General features: G+C 42.2%; 1 protein-coding gene across 3 annotated transcripts in view; it reads left to right on the top strand.

The window, feature by feature from the left end:
• Window positions 1-16,524, top strand: part of HnRNP-K (Heterogeneous nuclear ribonucleoprotein K) — a 71,799-nt gene that overhangs the window by 18,799 nt on the left and 36,476 nt on the right. The window contains exon 1 of one of the 3 annotated variants that reach the window (XM_019057058.2): window positions 10,559-10,689. The exons of the other annotated variants lie outside the window; for them this stretch is intronic. The gene's annotated coding sequence lies outside the window, so the exon portion shown is untranslated. Of the gene's footprint in view, window positions 1-10,558; window positions 10,690-16,524 lie in introns of those variants that run through there. 3 annotated transcript variants of the gene reach the window in all.

Below are 16,524 nucleotides of genomic sequence, written 5' to 3'. Positions count from 1 at the left end.
GGGCTTGAGGTAGGTGTCGTCGCTCGTCTCCTTCAGCGGGCTGATAGTTGAAATCGTTTTTGAAAAGCTGTAGATGTCAGGGTGTCTACAAGTCCGGAAATAGTATTGTTTTTTTAAGGGCGGTCCGGAAGTACTGATAAAGTGCGGAAATTCCGCAAAAAGGTCCTGAATTTTTTTTTTTTTTTTTAATTTTTTTGTCGCGATTTCAAATTTTAGATGTCAGGGTGTCTATAAGTCCGGAAATAGTACTGTTTTTTTTAAGGGCGGTCCGGAAGTACTGAAAACGTGCGGAAATCCCGCAAAAAGGTCCGGAATTTTTTTAATTTTTTGTCGCGATTTCAAATTTTTGAAATTTTTGTAAGTTCGTTAAATGGAGGTACTGAAAAAGTACGGAATTTTTCTAGTGGAGGAGGTGCTGAATTTCTTGAGAATATACCGAAAAAGTACTGTAAAAGTACTCATTTTTTAACACTTTTTTTCCCGTGTAGATATGCCGCGACAGGCATTCTTGAGGAATCAATCCTAAAATACAAGGGTGCAAATTTCCTCAAATTTTGGTAATTGTCAAATCCAGTATCTCCCGTTCTATATATCTGCAGAGTTTAAAATCCTCTTTGAAACAATCCTTACTGTTGTCACAATACTGTCTGCAACATTTTTTTTTTGTATTGTTGCTCAGGATGCATGCATTGTGTATGTTCTCGTCTCTACATTCGGGCAGGCAAAGGAAAATTATTGGAAAGCTCGGGGAATTTAAATGGAAAAAATACTATGCACTCTACACAAGGACATTTTTATGGCCAACTTGTTGCCTTCCAGAATGTCGCTTCCACGATACGGTTTTAGTGTTCACACTCGGTTGGATCATTTTTGTGGCAAATGCGTCGGGGGAACGGGTGGGAAGTAGCGATAAGTTCGAACTTGGGTCTCAAATTTAAGTTATGACCCGGGGTGGGGCGCACGGACCATCGCTCCTCAAGTTTTGGAGCGTCGAGCACAGGGTGATTCAGAAGTCCGGCACCCCGCCCAAGCATCACCCCTGCAACTTTTGAAGAATGGAGATGTTGCATGTGTGAGGAATTTGCGATTTGACAGTTGATTCTTACGTAAAAGTTCGCGAGAAACACGGTGGTGCCACTAGTTTTCTCTGAAAACAACTCCCAAGCTCAAAAAAAGCTCTCAAGTTGAGGCCAAAATGGAGGGGATATCCCACGCTACCCTGAGGGTCCACGTCTACATCAAGACAAACTCTCCATGCAAAGATAGGGAGCAAATACATTGACAGGGCTGCCACTTTATTTGGGGACTCGAAGACTGAAAACCCGGCATCACTGCTAATGTATTTGCTTCCTATCTTTGCATGGAGAGTTTGTCTTGATGTAGAGATGGACTCTCAGGATGGCGTTGGATATCCCCTCCATTTTGGTCTCAAGTGCTTGTTTGGTTTTTCGTATGTTTTCATCGGTTCAATATGAGTTGTAAAATTAGTCGTATGAAGTACGCCTTCTAACGCTCCAACTAGCTCTCTTTCTTTTACTATTTTGGGGAAAAAGCCCCCGATTTTCTCGAAGAAATACCCCTATATGGACCGCGTTAAACAGAAAGGAACCAAGCCACATCAGCTATTTCCAACTTTAATAGGGCAATTTAATTTTTTACATGAAAACGGTTGTGCGGATTATCGTGCAAATTTCAGTGAAAATTTGCCATGGTACGAAGAAAATTCCTTAAAATGTTCAAAGAAATCCGATCATAAGTTCTCTCGGAAAAAATTTAATTGCCCAGTTAAACTTGGCAATTGCTGATGTGGCTTGGTTCCTTTCTGTTAAACTCGGTCCATATGTCCTCGAAAGTCCCCAATCTTGGTTTTTTGTATAACTGGTAGACACCCTGCCTGTGTAAACTCCCAAAATTTCAAGGGGGCCTCCTTCAAAAGCTGCGAGAACCCTAGGGGTGGCGCGGGACTTTTGGGTCACCCCTTATCCTCGCCCTCTACCCGCGCGGTCAAAGCGCGGTATTGTGTGACGGTGGCGTGAGTCCGGTCATTTTCTAATGAGGTTGATAAATTATGGACGAGCGGCAGACGCTCGTTGCTCCGCTCGATGTTAGCGCCACGCGCTCGCCCGCTCGCTCGCTCTTTTTCTCGCCGTCCCGTAATTAAATAGCTTTTGTTTAAGAACTGTGTACTTCTCGTTATCTCGAGAGGGAGGTTTGTACACTAACCTAACCGACCGACGACTCGTGTGCTGCACTCATCCTTCATTACCGGGTTTGTTAGGAGTGGGGTGGCGATTGTTGGGAAAAACTTAAGGAGGTCGAGAAATTATGTAGGAAGAAGAATGTATGAAACCCCTTGAAAATGCGATCATTTTGCCGGAGTTGGGGAATTTTTTTTTCATTTCAAAGAGGACCACACTGACCGCACTGAAAAAAATATGGGTAGAATTTACCATTCCTTCACGCTGTATTTTACACAGCGTGAAGGAATGGTAAATTCTACCAATCTTCGAGTCGATTCTGCCAGAGGAATGGTTACCTGTACCAGAATATAGTATCGTTTACCTTTTTCTTGGCTGCAGAATTGACTCTGAATTGACGCTATGTGAAATACAGCGTGAAGGAATGGTAAATTCTACCCATCTTTTTTTTTTCAGTGTGTAAGGTCCTTCTTTTCGAAAAGTCATAACTTGGAAGGACTGCCAAAGTACTGAATTTTTTGAAAAATACTGAAAAACTATGTCTGTAACCAGGGAAAACTGTGATTCGTGAGGGAATGAAAAATTTCAGGCACAAGTCAGGGAATCTATGATACAAAAACTCAGGGAATAAGCATGGTCAAGTATTCTTTGACTCCATGCTGAAAAATTAGTGTGATAGGTGTCTGCTATCAGTGAAGACCAGAACAACCGGAAAATATCAAGAAATTCGCTGTCATCAGGAATAATCTGGAAATTCTATGTCTTCAAGAAAAATCAGAAAATTTGCAGGAAAATCGATCATGGATCAGAAAATTCAGAGTGCATCCAGCATTTTTCATCCACGTTTAACACATGCCAAAGTAAAACATTTGATCCAATCCACCGAAGTTGCAGGTTTGCGGAGTCAAACGCTTGTGAATTTCTTCGGGCCACAGTCAGGAAATTTCATTTAAAATTTCAGGAAAAATCCGAAATGCATTTTCAGTAGACCTATTTATTGAAAAGAACTTCTTTTTTGCCAGCCAGTTTTATCGGACATCCTGATCGTGGTAACGATCTCCGATTTTCGCCGATCGGACGTTGCTCATGTCTTCCCTTCATCTGTTCCAACTGTCCAGCCGGGCGCCAATAGTTTCAACTAAAGTAGTTTCAGTTCCACCCCGGGCTGAAAATTGATCGGAACGCACCCCGCGCAGAGAGGGGTGCTTATTTTTACGGCATCCCCATGCTCGAGTGGGGAGCGCGAGTTCCGGGCGAAGGAACGCGCGTTGGCCTCCAATTATTTACTTTCATCGTCAATCCGTAAGGTCAAGAGAGAGCCGCTGGTCGTTCCGAGGGTTTGTTTTCGCTTGAAATTCCTACAGGGGCTTCGGCCCGGCAACCGGAGGGATTTTTAATTTCAACCGCCCCGACCCCGCTCCCTCTTTCCCTCCGGAGTCAAGCAACTCCGTATATCTTGACCGGCGCCGCACCGCTGTCGGATCGACCCGGGAGGGCAGATTTAGTGGCTGCTCATTTTAAATTTTCGGTGTACAGGGTGTTCCTTGGGTAAATCGTTTAACTGCATGAACGTGTTTTATCGTTCAAAATTACCCTTTTTTTTCGCGGGGGCTATCACAAAAGTGACAGGGAACAGTTTTTAAACAGGGTGTCTACCGGCCCCCAAAAGTCCCCAATACCCCCGATTATTTGCGATTTTGGAGAGGTGTCCCCGATATCCCCGAAAGTTCCCAATTTTCCAGTTCATGTCCCCTAAACAATGACAAAGATCGTCCTAAATACCGGTATTTGCAAATTTTCTAGCCAGCCTCGGCGGCGCGGTATAACCAGGAGCAAAAAAATGAAGTGTTGCTTGGTTTTTCGTATCGGTTCTGCATGACTTGGAAAATTAGTCGTATAAAATACGCCTTTAACGTTCTACCAAGCTCTCTTTCTTTTACTATTTCGGGGGGGAAAGTCCCCGATTGTCTTGAAAAAGCATCCCTAAAAGTCCCCAGTTTTGGTTTTTCTTAAATGGTAGACACCCTGCCCTGACCTTGTCTAGTGGTCAATTGAAGGGCGATACATCGAATGACTTAGCATCTCAGTGTGCCCGTAGAGTTTTGATTGATTTTGTTTCTCGCGGGCGATCTCGCCTCGAGTCCAGACTTTTTTTTCCTGGAAAAATAATAAGGCCTTTTCGCGCGGCGCGGTTCGGCGAAGGTGACGTTTACCGAAGCCGATTTTGCCGGTTTTCCGTCGCTGCGGCTCGCGTTTCCCACGTGGCCGAGCGTCGAATCGCAACGTTGTCGGTCCCGATGAAGTTGGTCCTTTCTGCCTCGGTGGGTTTCTCAGTCGGTAAGCAGTGTTGAATGTTGATCTCCGCGAGTCAACAGACCCCAAACTGTTGCGCCCCTGACGACGGAAGCTGTTGCGCCGTTTCTCGAATATTCAGAAACAATGTCCAGCCTTCGTTTACGATATCTCTCGTCTGATTTTGCTTGACGCTTGCTAGCACTGAAATCAGGGTTGCCACAGTCAGGGAAAACCGGGAAATGTCAGGAAATTTTGAAAAGTCAGGGAAATCTCGTAAAACTACCCTCATTTGCTTACGCGAGTGGGTTTGACGTTTCGAACAACAAATGTTGCCCGACAACTATTTCTAACTCCGTCTTTTTAGAAAGCTGACATTCGTTCAATCGTCAGGAAATGTCACCAAAATGTGTCAGGGAATTTAATTTTCAAAATTCTGTGGCAACCCTATGAATTAAAGACACCCAAGTAAGTAGATGGGGTGACAAGTTAACAGAATACAGTAAGTACTTTGAAAAAAAAAAAAAAGAAAAAAAAAACACATTGGATCTAGAGTCCAGACTCTTGAAAACATTTACAAGAAAAAATACTCATTATTCAATCAGATTTAAGCTTCAATCAAAAGGAAATCCGCTCAAATAAAGAAGCTTGGCTCTTGATTTAAGCTTAAATCTGATTGAATCAAGAGTATTTTTTCTTGTCGACGTTTTTAAGGGTCTGGACTCTAGATTCAATGTGTTTTTTTTTCCAGTGCATGGTGATCGTAGACGAGTCCACCTGATTTTAGGCGCGGGTAGAGTTCAGGGTGAACGTGTAATCCAAAAGCTGCGCTTCTTGATTTTCTCTACCCTTATTGTTTCCTCTTCTTCATTTCCTTCATAAAATATTACAAATATCAATGCCTACCACTTGATTTTTATTATCACCTCTAATTATTTTCTTTTTTTGTCTGTTTTAGGTAAGTTTCCAAGTCCTGTCAAATTATATGCACTGTTTTTGGGTAAGTTTATATTTTTAACTACGTATCTCCAAGCAAAGGACTACGTACAGAATAAGAAGAAAGTCGGTACTGGCTAAAGTTCGAGAGTTGTACTGATGATGGGTCCAATTGAACCCGAAACACGTCTGTGCTTGCCTTCCGATTTGACTTTACTAGGGCTTTGCGAAGTAGTTAAACTCCACGGCGGAAAATATTATATTCTGTGCGAGATTTTCCCTCTTTAATGAGGAAAATGACGCCATCTTGGGCTGAGCATATAATCAACCAACTTGTGTCTAACGACTCAAGTACTCAGAGAGGCTGTTCTAAATTTTGACTGTCTGGATGGCTTTAATGCCAAACTCGATCGTTACTATCGCCGGTGGCACTTTGGAAAATAAATGATAATTGTGAAAAATTGTCACCTTCCAGAGTTGGAATTTGCCAAAAACTCGTTGAATCTGAAGTTTGAAGTTGAAAGGACATAGCACACAACTTCTTTTCCGTGTAAGCCATCAAATATCTCGCAAGTTGGAAGGATAGTGACAATAGGAATACCGTGTCTGTCATTAATTTGCGATATACCTCATAATTGCAGCGGACAGCGTAGAAGTCGCATTGCATGCGGAGAAAATTGCTTTCAAACGGCGATACTGAGTGAAAATGAGTTTTTTATGATAGTGCATCTAATGCCTGTAGAACGAATGGTCATCAATTTTTGAAACGCGAAGACTGTCAAATCGTAAATTGCTCATCGGCGATGCACGAGTTAGGTGTACTTAACCGTGGAGACAGTATATGATGAAGATCCCTCACCATAAAAATAGGCAAAATTCTTGAGAAAGCGCTTAGGCGAAAAGAAAATCACATGCTCCCTTTTTAATACTGTTTGGTGTGTCACACAAGATGGTCTTATAATTGCCAAGGCAACGCCCAAATCTGTCGATCGTTTTGCTGAGTAACATACTGCACAAGACAAAACTCTTCTTTCGAGGGATATAATTGGAAGATATTAGTGAAACTAAAATAAGCTCTTTTCCAGCGTTCGACATCGCTATGGAGATTGCGGGTTTTGATCCTAAGCGCCTCAGATGTATCGTCTCTGCGGGCTGACTATTGAAATTGATAGACCAAACTACAGCCAAGAAAACTAATGGGGTATGGAGCAATCCCACTGGTTGAGATGTGTGGTTCATGTACAGGGTGTCTACAAGTCCGGAAATAGTACTGATTTTTTAAGGGCGGTCCGGAAGTACTGAAAAAGTGCGGAAATTCCGTAAAAACGTCCGGAATCTCTTTTAATTTTTTGCCTTTTTTTTGCAATTTCAAATTTTTGAAATTTTTCTAATTTCGTCAACTGGAGGTACTGAAAAAGTACGGAATTTTTCTGTCGGAGGAGGTACTTAATTTCTTGAGAATGTACTGTAAAAGTACTTATTTTTGACCAGTCTGTTTTAGTAGACACCCTGATGTAGATGAAGAGAGAAAATGATGGACTAACTGTATAGGGTTTCTGGTGGGGTGAGTTGCCGTTAGTTAGTCTATTACCCACCTTATTTGTCCATTACAACCACCCGCTTCCACCAATAGGATCTCTCGGTATCCCTTTTGTCTTCTTAGTCTGTCAATGTCAGTAATCGACCCGCTGGTAGGGGCTATTTTCCGTGCAAGACCTTCGAGAAAGGAAATTCCCGAATAAAAAGAATCTTGCCACCCCGCGCGTAATAAGCGACCCGGAGGAAGGAATCAATCATACCTGGCCGGCGGGAGCCCTCGTGAAAATTTAATCAGAACTGCACAAGCGTGAACGCGTGCTTGTTTGCGGGCACTCGCGAGGCGAGGGGCGGGCACTTTTCTTCTTCGGGGCGACCCCCCTCCCCGTGGGTGGGGGGGGGGGCGAGAGAAGTTGGTTAGTGGTGGCGTTTCGGGATCGTGCACGGAACCGCCGCACAATAGATCGAGTTAATAGGGGAAGTCGGACAACATTTGGAAACTTTCAACGCCTATAACTCCGTTTATACGAAACGTTGAGGTTCTGAAAGTGGTTCCATCGGTTTCCTCTTGAAATTTTCCTCTAGTAGGGTGTCTAAATTACCGGAAAGTCCAGAAATAGTATTGATTTTAAGGGCGGTCCGGAAGCTCTGAAAAAGTGCGGAAATTCCGCAGAAAGGTCCGGAATTTTTCCCGGATTCTGTTACATTTTTCGCAATTCGAGCTAAAAATTCAAAATTTTGAAATTTGTCAATTGGAAGTACTGAATAATACTAAATTTTCCCGCTGTGGAGCTACTGCATTGGACAAAAAAACACATTGGATCCAGAGTCCAGACTCTTAAAAACATTGACAGGAAAAAATACTCTTGATTCAATCAGATTTAAGCTGAAATCAAGAACCAAGCCTATTAATTTGAGCGGATTTCCTTTTGATTTAAGCTTAAATCTGATTGAATCAAGCGTCCTTTTTCTTGTCAATGTTTTGAAGAATCTGGACTCTAGATCCAATGTGTTTTTTTTTTCCCCAGTGTGAATTTATTGAGAACGTACCGAAAAAGTACTGTATAAGTACTGATTTTGTACAGCCTGTTTTAGTAGACATCATGCTTCTAGAATCGACCCCTTTAAGTTTAGAACGGGACGTAGTAAACATCAAAATTAGCAACTTTTTTCAAAAATTGCAGGTCCGACCTCTCTGACTGGATCCACTGAGCGCCGCGTCGCACGATAATTTTCCGCGCCCGACCGACCGACACATGCACGCTCGCGCCCTCGCATCGAGGGCCGGGTCTGTTGCATGTGTGCATGTAATGTCACCATGGACTCGTCGAGGATAATCTCCGATCCCGTTGCCGGACTTTGCACAATTGCGCGGATCGACGAAGAAGGGCTCCTAGCGGTGGGGGGTGAAGAATTCCGGAAAAGTCCTTGATGATCTCCCGGATCGCGTGAAAGCTTGGAAACCTGCTAAAAAAAATGATAAAGAAAATAAATCATTTATCTGCGAAATCATGATTTATCCGCATTTTTGTGCGGATCGACGAAGGGCTCCTAGCGGTGGGAGTGAAGAATTCCGGAAAAGTCCTTGATAATCTTCCGGATCGCGTGAAAGCTTGGAAAGCCGCATAATCTTGGAAACCCGATGAATAAAATGATGAAGAAAATAAATCATATATCTGCGAAGTTATTATTTAATCCCCCGCAAAATCGCACAGAATTTCGTCAAAAAAACTATAAAACTGGATCCTTAGTGGAGAGCTTTGGTGGTGGGTAATTAGAGGAGCGTTCCGGAAAAAGGGCTCATACCAAAAAATTGCGTTTGATAGAAATGCATTTGAAGTTTTGATCATTACTCTATGGCCCCTAACAGTGACTTTCGTTCGAAATCGGGAGTCCAAGCCGGATGAAAGGTACCATCAGTGGCTAGAAATTAATGATGGAAACTTAAAATGCATTTCTCTCAAACGCTATTTTTTGCTATGTGCCCTTTTTCTGGAAAGCTTTCCAATTGCGATTCGGTGGATCGTGGGGGAAAAAAAGGAGATCATCACTTTTCTTGGAGGGCGCTAAACCCCGATTTAGCAGTTGGAAGATTACCGACCCCTGGAAAAGTCAGGGAATTTCACCCCACTCTGAGAAGTCTGGGAATTTCGAGCGAAACCGTGAAATTCTTTCTTCCGGCAGAAGTATTGAATTATATTCTATCGCGCTCGCGCTATTGTCGAAAATTTGACTAAATTTTGCACTCAGGAACTACAATTCCTGTCTCATCCGTACAAAAAATATGATTGTGTGAGTAGGGAAACTGATGGCACTGGCGTTGTTCTTAAATTGAGCCATTGTAGTTCTGTATTGTTGTTGCTGTTACAAAATGCACTCCAAATCAAACGATCGTATGAATTGTTCTTTCAAGTTCAGTATACGTTCTCGATTTTTTCTTCTTTTTTCCTTTCTTTCATTCTTTCAAAATTTCAGTTATTTTACCTGTGAGATATGTCGAAAAAGTAGTCGAATGGTTCACAGAAACAAGTCTTACTTCATAAACTGTCTGAAATTATATTTTGCACTGTCTTACGCTGAAAACTACGGATATTGCGGTCCATCTCAAATTCGGACGTATTCGTGCCAAGAGGAACTATGTGCAAGTGGAAAGATGGGGTGTGCTCGAAGAAGCTGGATAAGAAACGGTGCGGTCAGTGGATATAGTTCCTTTTGAGAAAATGGAAAAGCAGGATTTTCATTCAAATGAAAAGGAACTGAGCTCTTAACTCGTGAGCCATCTCTTGAAAAAACACACATTGGATCTTGAGTCCAAACTCTTGAAAACAATGACGAGAAAAAATACTCTTGATTCAATCGGATTTTTGCTTGAATCAAAACGAAATCCGCTGAAATTAAGAGGCTTGGTTCTCGATTTAAGCTAGATTCTGATTGAATCAAGAGTGCTTTTTCTTATCGATGTTTTTAAGAGTCTGGTCTGTATGTGAGTCTAGACCCAAAGTTTTTTTTCCAGTGTTCCTTCTGAGAAAATGATAAAGCGGATTTTGACATTAGATGAAAAGGAACTGACAATGAGCGCTAACTCGTAAGCCATGGGTATGTGGCAAGAGCCTTTTGGGCAAGGCCAATGAGTTAACGACCGCCTTCCCGATCGTAGTTTCTCTCGTCGTCGTCGCTGACGTCACTGGCGCTATATATTTCCCATTCATTCTTATGGCCCGACCACCAACAGGGACACCCCATCTTTCCAGTTAGCATAAATACGTCCATTTTTCTTCTTTGGTATTCTTAAAGCATCCGATAAGAAGTACGACAACGCAAGGCGACACTTAATCCGTTTCTGCAACAAAGACGACGACGACGGAGCGGGCGGCGCGGCGTCTTTCTCGCCCCCCGACGGAGCGACCGGCGCGGCGCGGCGGCGTCGGTTTGTTTGTCCCGGTCGCCGGGGCAACGGGGGCCCCGAGAGAGCGACCTACATCCGCGCCGCCTATAACTCACCCCGTCGGATCGGCGCGCGGCCAATCGGGAGCCGCCCGGAGGGGCCGGGGGTGTCGTCAGGTGGGTCGCCGCGGTCACTCCCGATGACCGGTGGACGCTCCTTTACTCGCGCGTCCGGTGCCCGCCGGGACGGGTCGCGGTGGTGGTGCTGTGCTCCCGGTTGCGTCTCGCCGAGCTCCCAGGCGCGAGACCAGCGTACCGCGGGTTGCGTTCGGGCGGAATTGAGGTTAGTTTTTACGATTTTACCATTGAGTACCCTGGAAAAAAAGCATGGAACTAGAGTCCAGACTCTTAAAAACATCGACAAGAAATAATACTCTTGATTCAATAGATTTAAGCCTAAATCAAGAACCAAGCCTCTTAATCTAAGTGGATTTCCTTTTAATTTAAGCTTAAATCTGATTGAATCAATAGTATTTTTTCTTGTCAATGTTTTCAAGAGTCTGGACTCTAGATCCAATGTGTTTTTTTTTTTTCCAGTGTGTATAGTACTTACACGCACCTTTCTGTATTTAGTTTCTGTCTGAGAAAAACCGAATGAGCAGTGTTGTAACAGTCGAGGAACACCGGGGAAATATCATGTCAGGGAAAATGATCTAAATATCAGGGAAAATGATCCAAGTGTCAAGGAAAAATTGTCAGGTCGCCTTTTCATACTTGCTCTCTAGAACGGATTTGAAGTTTCAAACAACAAATTTTGACTGAAAACTATTTCAAATTGTAGATTTTTAACCATCTCGTATATCTCCAATTGGATTGCATTTTGCAAAAATGAACGAAGAACATTCTAACGTCGCTCAAATTGTACAACTTTCTTTACCTCGCAAGTATAAAATGACCATCTGAACAAGTTCTATCTTTACTATCACGTAACTATTAATTCGAGACGGAAATTACCTTCTTTTCAATTTTTCGCATGATTTCAGTAATTTTATTGCGAAGAATGTAAGTTGCTCGATCTTGGCAACATTGGAATGCTCTCGGTTTTATTTTGCAAAATGTAATCCTATTTTCAGGGAACTGTACTAAAATGTTTCAGGGGAAATTTCAAATTCGGTGACAATCCTGAATGATTCAAAACTCCTGAATGCGTTATGTAGTACAAATTGACCGAGTTTTCAACAGAAAGGCGTTAAGTCTCTCTGGTATTGGAGTGAAAAAAAAAGGCGTGGAGTTTCATCTTTCAATAAAACTCATGCTTCAGATTAAGTTCAGTGCGTGTGTTCGCTATCAAAATATTGTTCCTTTTTTCGATTTTGAATTTTTGACCGGAAATTCAGTTTAGCTTGCCGTGTTCCAATCCACCCCTACTTCATACAATTTTTCCCAACGTGTGACAAAATTCCTTTCATCGTGAGATTGATTCAGTTCGAATGAAAGTCTGTGGGCTTTGTTCTCAACTTGCTATCGAGGTTAAAAAGGCCGGTGCAGTCAGATTTTCTTAATGCAAGGAGACAAATCGATTTTTTAGGTGAAAAAGGAAAAATGTGTGCGTCCTATTAAGACCTCTCAGAATTTTACATTTGTATGTAAATTTTATCATAGTTATTTACTGCCTCTTTGAAAAAATGAATATTCGTACTTTTGTGAACTTCACCTTCAGGCACTAACTTCTCGGAATGTACTCTTAAGTTTCTAAATTTTACACAAAGTCAGAGATAGATTTTTGCCTCTCATAATCATCCAATATCGTTTTCAGACACGATCAATCGAAGACGAAGACTCATGCTAAAAGCAAACACATTGGATCTAGATTCCTGACTCTTGAAAACATTGACAAGAAAAAAATACTCTTGATTCAATCGGATTTTTGCTTGAATCAAAACGAAATGCGCTCAAATTAAGAGGCTTGGTTCTTGATGTAAGCTAGATTCTGATTGAATCAAGAGTACTTTTCTTGACGATGTTTTTAAGAGTCTGGACTCTAGATCCAATGTGTTTTTTTTCCAGTGAACCTTCCAAAAAAACATGAGAGAAGACTTTTCATCCCACAAATCGAATCTTCAGCCGTTCCTAGAAGCGCGACTTTTTTAGTAGAGAAATAGCAGTCGAAAGCAGCTCTGTGTCATCGTTTCGATCCACAATTATTCCGGCATGCCATTATTCATACGCGACGGATCGCATGAAAAGCATGTCTCAATCGAGAAATTTATACTTGACGCAGACCGTAATGCAATTCAAGATGGGCAATGCAACCTCGTTTCCTGAATAATTATTGTTTGTCTTCGTCTGTGTCGGGTTTTCTCTCGAAAATTTGCATGTGAAACTCGGTGAATCTTTCCTTTCATGTAGAACTTATGCAAAACGGTGATCCATTTTTCTCTGCGGACGTATTCTTATGGCTATGGTCGTTTTTATGAGCAATGATCTATCATCTCATGACCAAAATCTCCAGATAATGCAAAACTTTTTGCGGATATTAGAGCTTGAGCGCTAATATTAATCTTCAAGATTTAAAGGAATACACTGTCGCTGCGCACAAAGACGAAGAATATTCAGGAGAAAATATGGCGAGATTTTATGGAAAACGCTGTTAAGGATTGAGATATGTTGAAGACTGAGCAGCCCAAGAAACGACATTAATTTTTAAAAAGTAACTGCGGGTAACGAGGCTAGAAAAGAACACATTCACTAAGACGTTTCGGCTTGAAACACCCCAGCCTGCTTCAGTTGGATAAAAATATAATTACAAATTTAAAAAATAATACTAAATTGTACCTTGCCAACCGGCGTTGGTATTCACAACCCGTTTTTTTTATTAAATTTCAAGGAAACTAGCTGGCATTTTCTCTTAATTGAAACTGTCAACCGGAGACTAGGGTTATTTTGCGTGTTACTTCCCGTATTTAGCAAAAAACTTGTGTCTTAAAATTTCTCTCCGTGAATTATTTTGTGTCGCACCTTACAGCTTCAACATGAGTCCATTTCGGATCGGTAAATCCCAAATCAATCGTCATTCCGTTTTTTCTCCAAAATTCAAGTCAGGTTAAACCTGGAAAAATAGAAGAGTTCTAACGCCTTGTGTCCACGGGACGTTTCATGGGATTTTTCCCAAGTTTGAATCGCAGGAATGAAACTGCTGGGCTTTTTTCCCGTTAAAAAACACAACAAAATTTCTTCTTCTTTTTACGTCATTTCTGGAACTCTCCGAGGACTCCTAGTTGGCACTGTGATTAGTATTGACTAACTCAATATTTTTCCCAATTTCCCAAGTGAGATTTTTCCCTAAGACAAATCCCATGAAACGTCCCGTGGAGACAACCCCTAACTAAATTAATTAAAAACTTAATTACATTAATCGACCTTTACAGTAGTATTCGGCAACGTTGCGCGCGCCCAACGCGGCACCTTTTCGAGGAGATAATTTGCGCGGAATAACCTCGTAAATAATCTCCAGGCGGATCGCGGGGTACGGCGGGGGGCGCAAGGGAGGGGGGGGGGGCGAAAGTTAATCGGTCGCCGGCTAGTCGTCGCGACGTCTGTTTCCGGGGGTGAGCCGGGGGGGTCGGAACGGGGCGTCATTCACGCATGCAGGGTGCCGCTCTCTCATTCCGGCCGATCTAATGAGTAAAACCTTTTAGGCGATCGATATTTCGCACGCAACGCTATTTAACAGATGAATGGGTATTTTCCGAGCCGCCTCCCCCCCCCCCAACTCGAAAGCTCGCTCGACGCACAGCGAAAAGAAAGCCGGGGGGGGGGGGGTTCGCCAGGGGCTCGAAGGGTGGCGAAATCGATGGTGAGGTTACATGTTTTTGTTTTGTCGAATGTGCCTGTATTGCCGTGCTAAGGAAGAACGGCGTATGCATGTACATTCGAGAGTTTGCCAGGGCTGCCTCAGTCAGGGAAAAGACGAAAATTTCAGGGAAAATGACGAAAATGTCAGGGGAAATCGTCAAGTCACCTTTATTTCCTTTCTTGAGTGGGTTTGATGTTTTTGAAGAACATATTTAGCCTGAAAACGAATTCAAACTGTGTATTTTTAACAATCTGGCATTTGCTCAGTTGTCAGGGAAATTCACCAAACTGTGTCTGGGAATTTAATTTTCTAAATTATGTTGCAACCCTGGTTGGCAAATTTCCTCCAATGAAATGTTTTGTTTTCGAGGATTGTCATGAATATTTTCTCTCTGAAATTTCTGGATATTTTGGATCTAATAGTTAATCAAATTCTCTGACAAATTGGAGGAAATCTGTTCACAGATGTCCTTAAAAATTCGTATTTTAACCACACTGTTAAAAAAAACGGAGTGAGACTCAGCACAAGCGCGAGTAAGAACGGGCCCTCACTTCGCCGGACCGAGGAGTCACTCCGACGGAGAATCGGCTGGACGGATTTTGGGTGCCGTACGCATAGAAATCACTCCGACGCCGGACGGATTCGCGGGAGCCGCAAATTTAGGGGTTCGCAGCTAGGGGATGGTGGAAAGGGGTTAATAGTGGAAATAATTTTTGAAACCATGAAAAATAAAAATAATGAAACCATGGGTACGTGACTTAATCAATTTTGACGGTTAGAAATTTCCTACCTACCTTGGGAATTGAACCCGGGACCTACCTAACACTAACCGACGACCCTACCGATTGAGCTATAGCGAACGATGCATGTACGAGATGCAAAAACGGTATTTAACGTCGATTTGAACGGGCCGCTAAGATATTTTCAATCTACCTGGATTTGTCCGTGTATTTAGTTTACTTTACTATATTTTTTAACTATATTTTATCGTTTTACTTTGTTTTATATTTACTGTGATTTCTTTTAATACTTCATCATAATTGTTGGACTTCACTTTACTCTTAAAATTCATTCTATTCTTTAACATCATTTAGTTGTTTCCCTTATTTTATTTTTTTCTTCATCTCCTTGCTCCCTCTAATTATTTACTTCAATTTAGTCTTTGACTTCATTTTATCATATATTTGATTTACTTTATTTTATTTCTTTTCTATTGTCTCTGTTATACCATAATTTCGACTATTCTATTATTTCCACTATTCTATAATTTTTTCTATTTTTTTCTCTTTAAATTTTTCATTTTCATTCTGAGAGTGGTAAGCTTAAAGGGGAGAAGAGACAGTATATAGCGCTAGTGCGAGGGAGAGAAGGTGCGCGTGACTCCGGGCCGTACTGCAGCTCCGGTGCGGAGTGCTTTGACTACACATGCAGCCCGTCTCAGCACCTACGCGCTGAACCGCACTCCCGTGTTCATTCTCACTCCGGATTTTCCGTCGGACGGAATCAACGATTTTTAACAGTGCAAGGAAAGGCTATGCCTGATGGCTTATACAGCGTCCTTCCTTAGCACGGTAGTGTACGCGGTAGAAAGGATCCTAAAGCTTGACCGTGGACACATTTCCATTTCTTATGATCATAAAGCATTAGGGACCCGCCAAATTGTTATTATTTTGATCATATAAATCATTGATTCTTGGTTCACTTTGATGAGCCAGAAATTGTAGATCCTCATCGCTAAATATGGTTCAATTTATTAAGTAGGATCTTCGAGAAAACGGTTTTCCAGCGAATCCTGAAAAACAGACGTTCGATTTGACAACGAGCGATTATATGCTAATTCCGATTTCTCGACGCAGCTCAACAGAAGTTGCATCTCCGAAAAGTTAGTTTCTTGTTTGTTTCTGCTGCATACATGGTCCCCGTTTCCGCGAACGGTTACGGATACGAGTGATTCCGAGGAGTCAGGAATTCATTTATCAATTTCAATACACGCGCCGCGATAAGATCAAAATATGTCCCGTTTCAGGACTCGTCAGATTTTCGTTAAGTAATTGCATCCAGTACCGAGAAAAGAAGTTGCGCGTTTACTTTTTCACTGCCGAGGCGAACCTCAGCGCAAGTCGCTCAGCGAACCGAGCGCGTTCGTTTCCACGAACTTGCCGTATCTCGATCGAAACTGGTTCGTCGAAGCGGAAAGTGAGGTTATCCTTTGATTGTAAGTACAGGACAAAGTTCTTTGAAGTAATTTGAAAGAGGTTTCGGTTGTGTTGAGTTGAGGACTCGGTATTCTGCCGCGTGAGGAAGAACGCCGTATAAAAATTC

Source organism: Bemisia tabaci, chromosome 8 (assembly GCF_918797505.1).
Source record: "Bemisia tabaci chromosome 8, PGI_BMITA_v3".
NCBI classification, from domain to species: domain Eukaryota; kingdom Metazoa; phylum Arthropoda; class Insecta; order Hemiptera; family Aleyrodidae; genus Bemisia; species Bemisia tabaci.
This window is presented reverse-complemented; position numbering and strand designations above follow the sequence as displayed.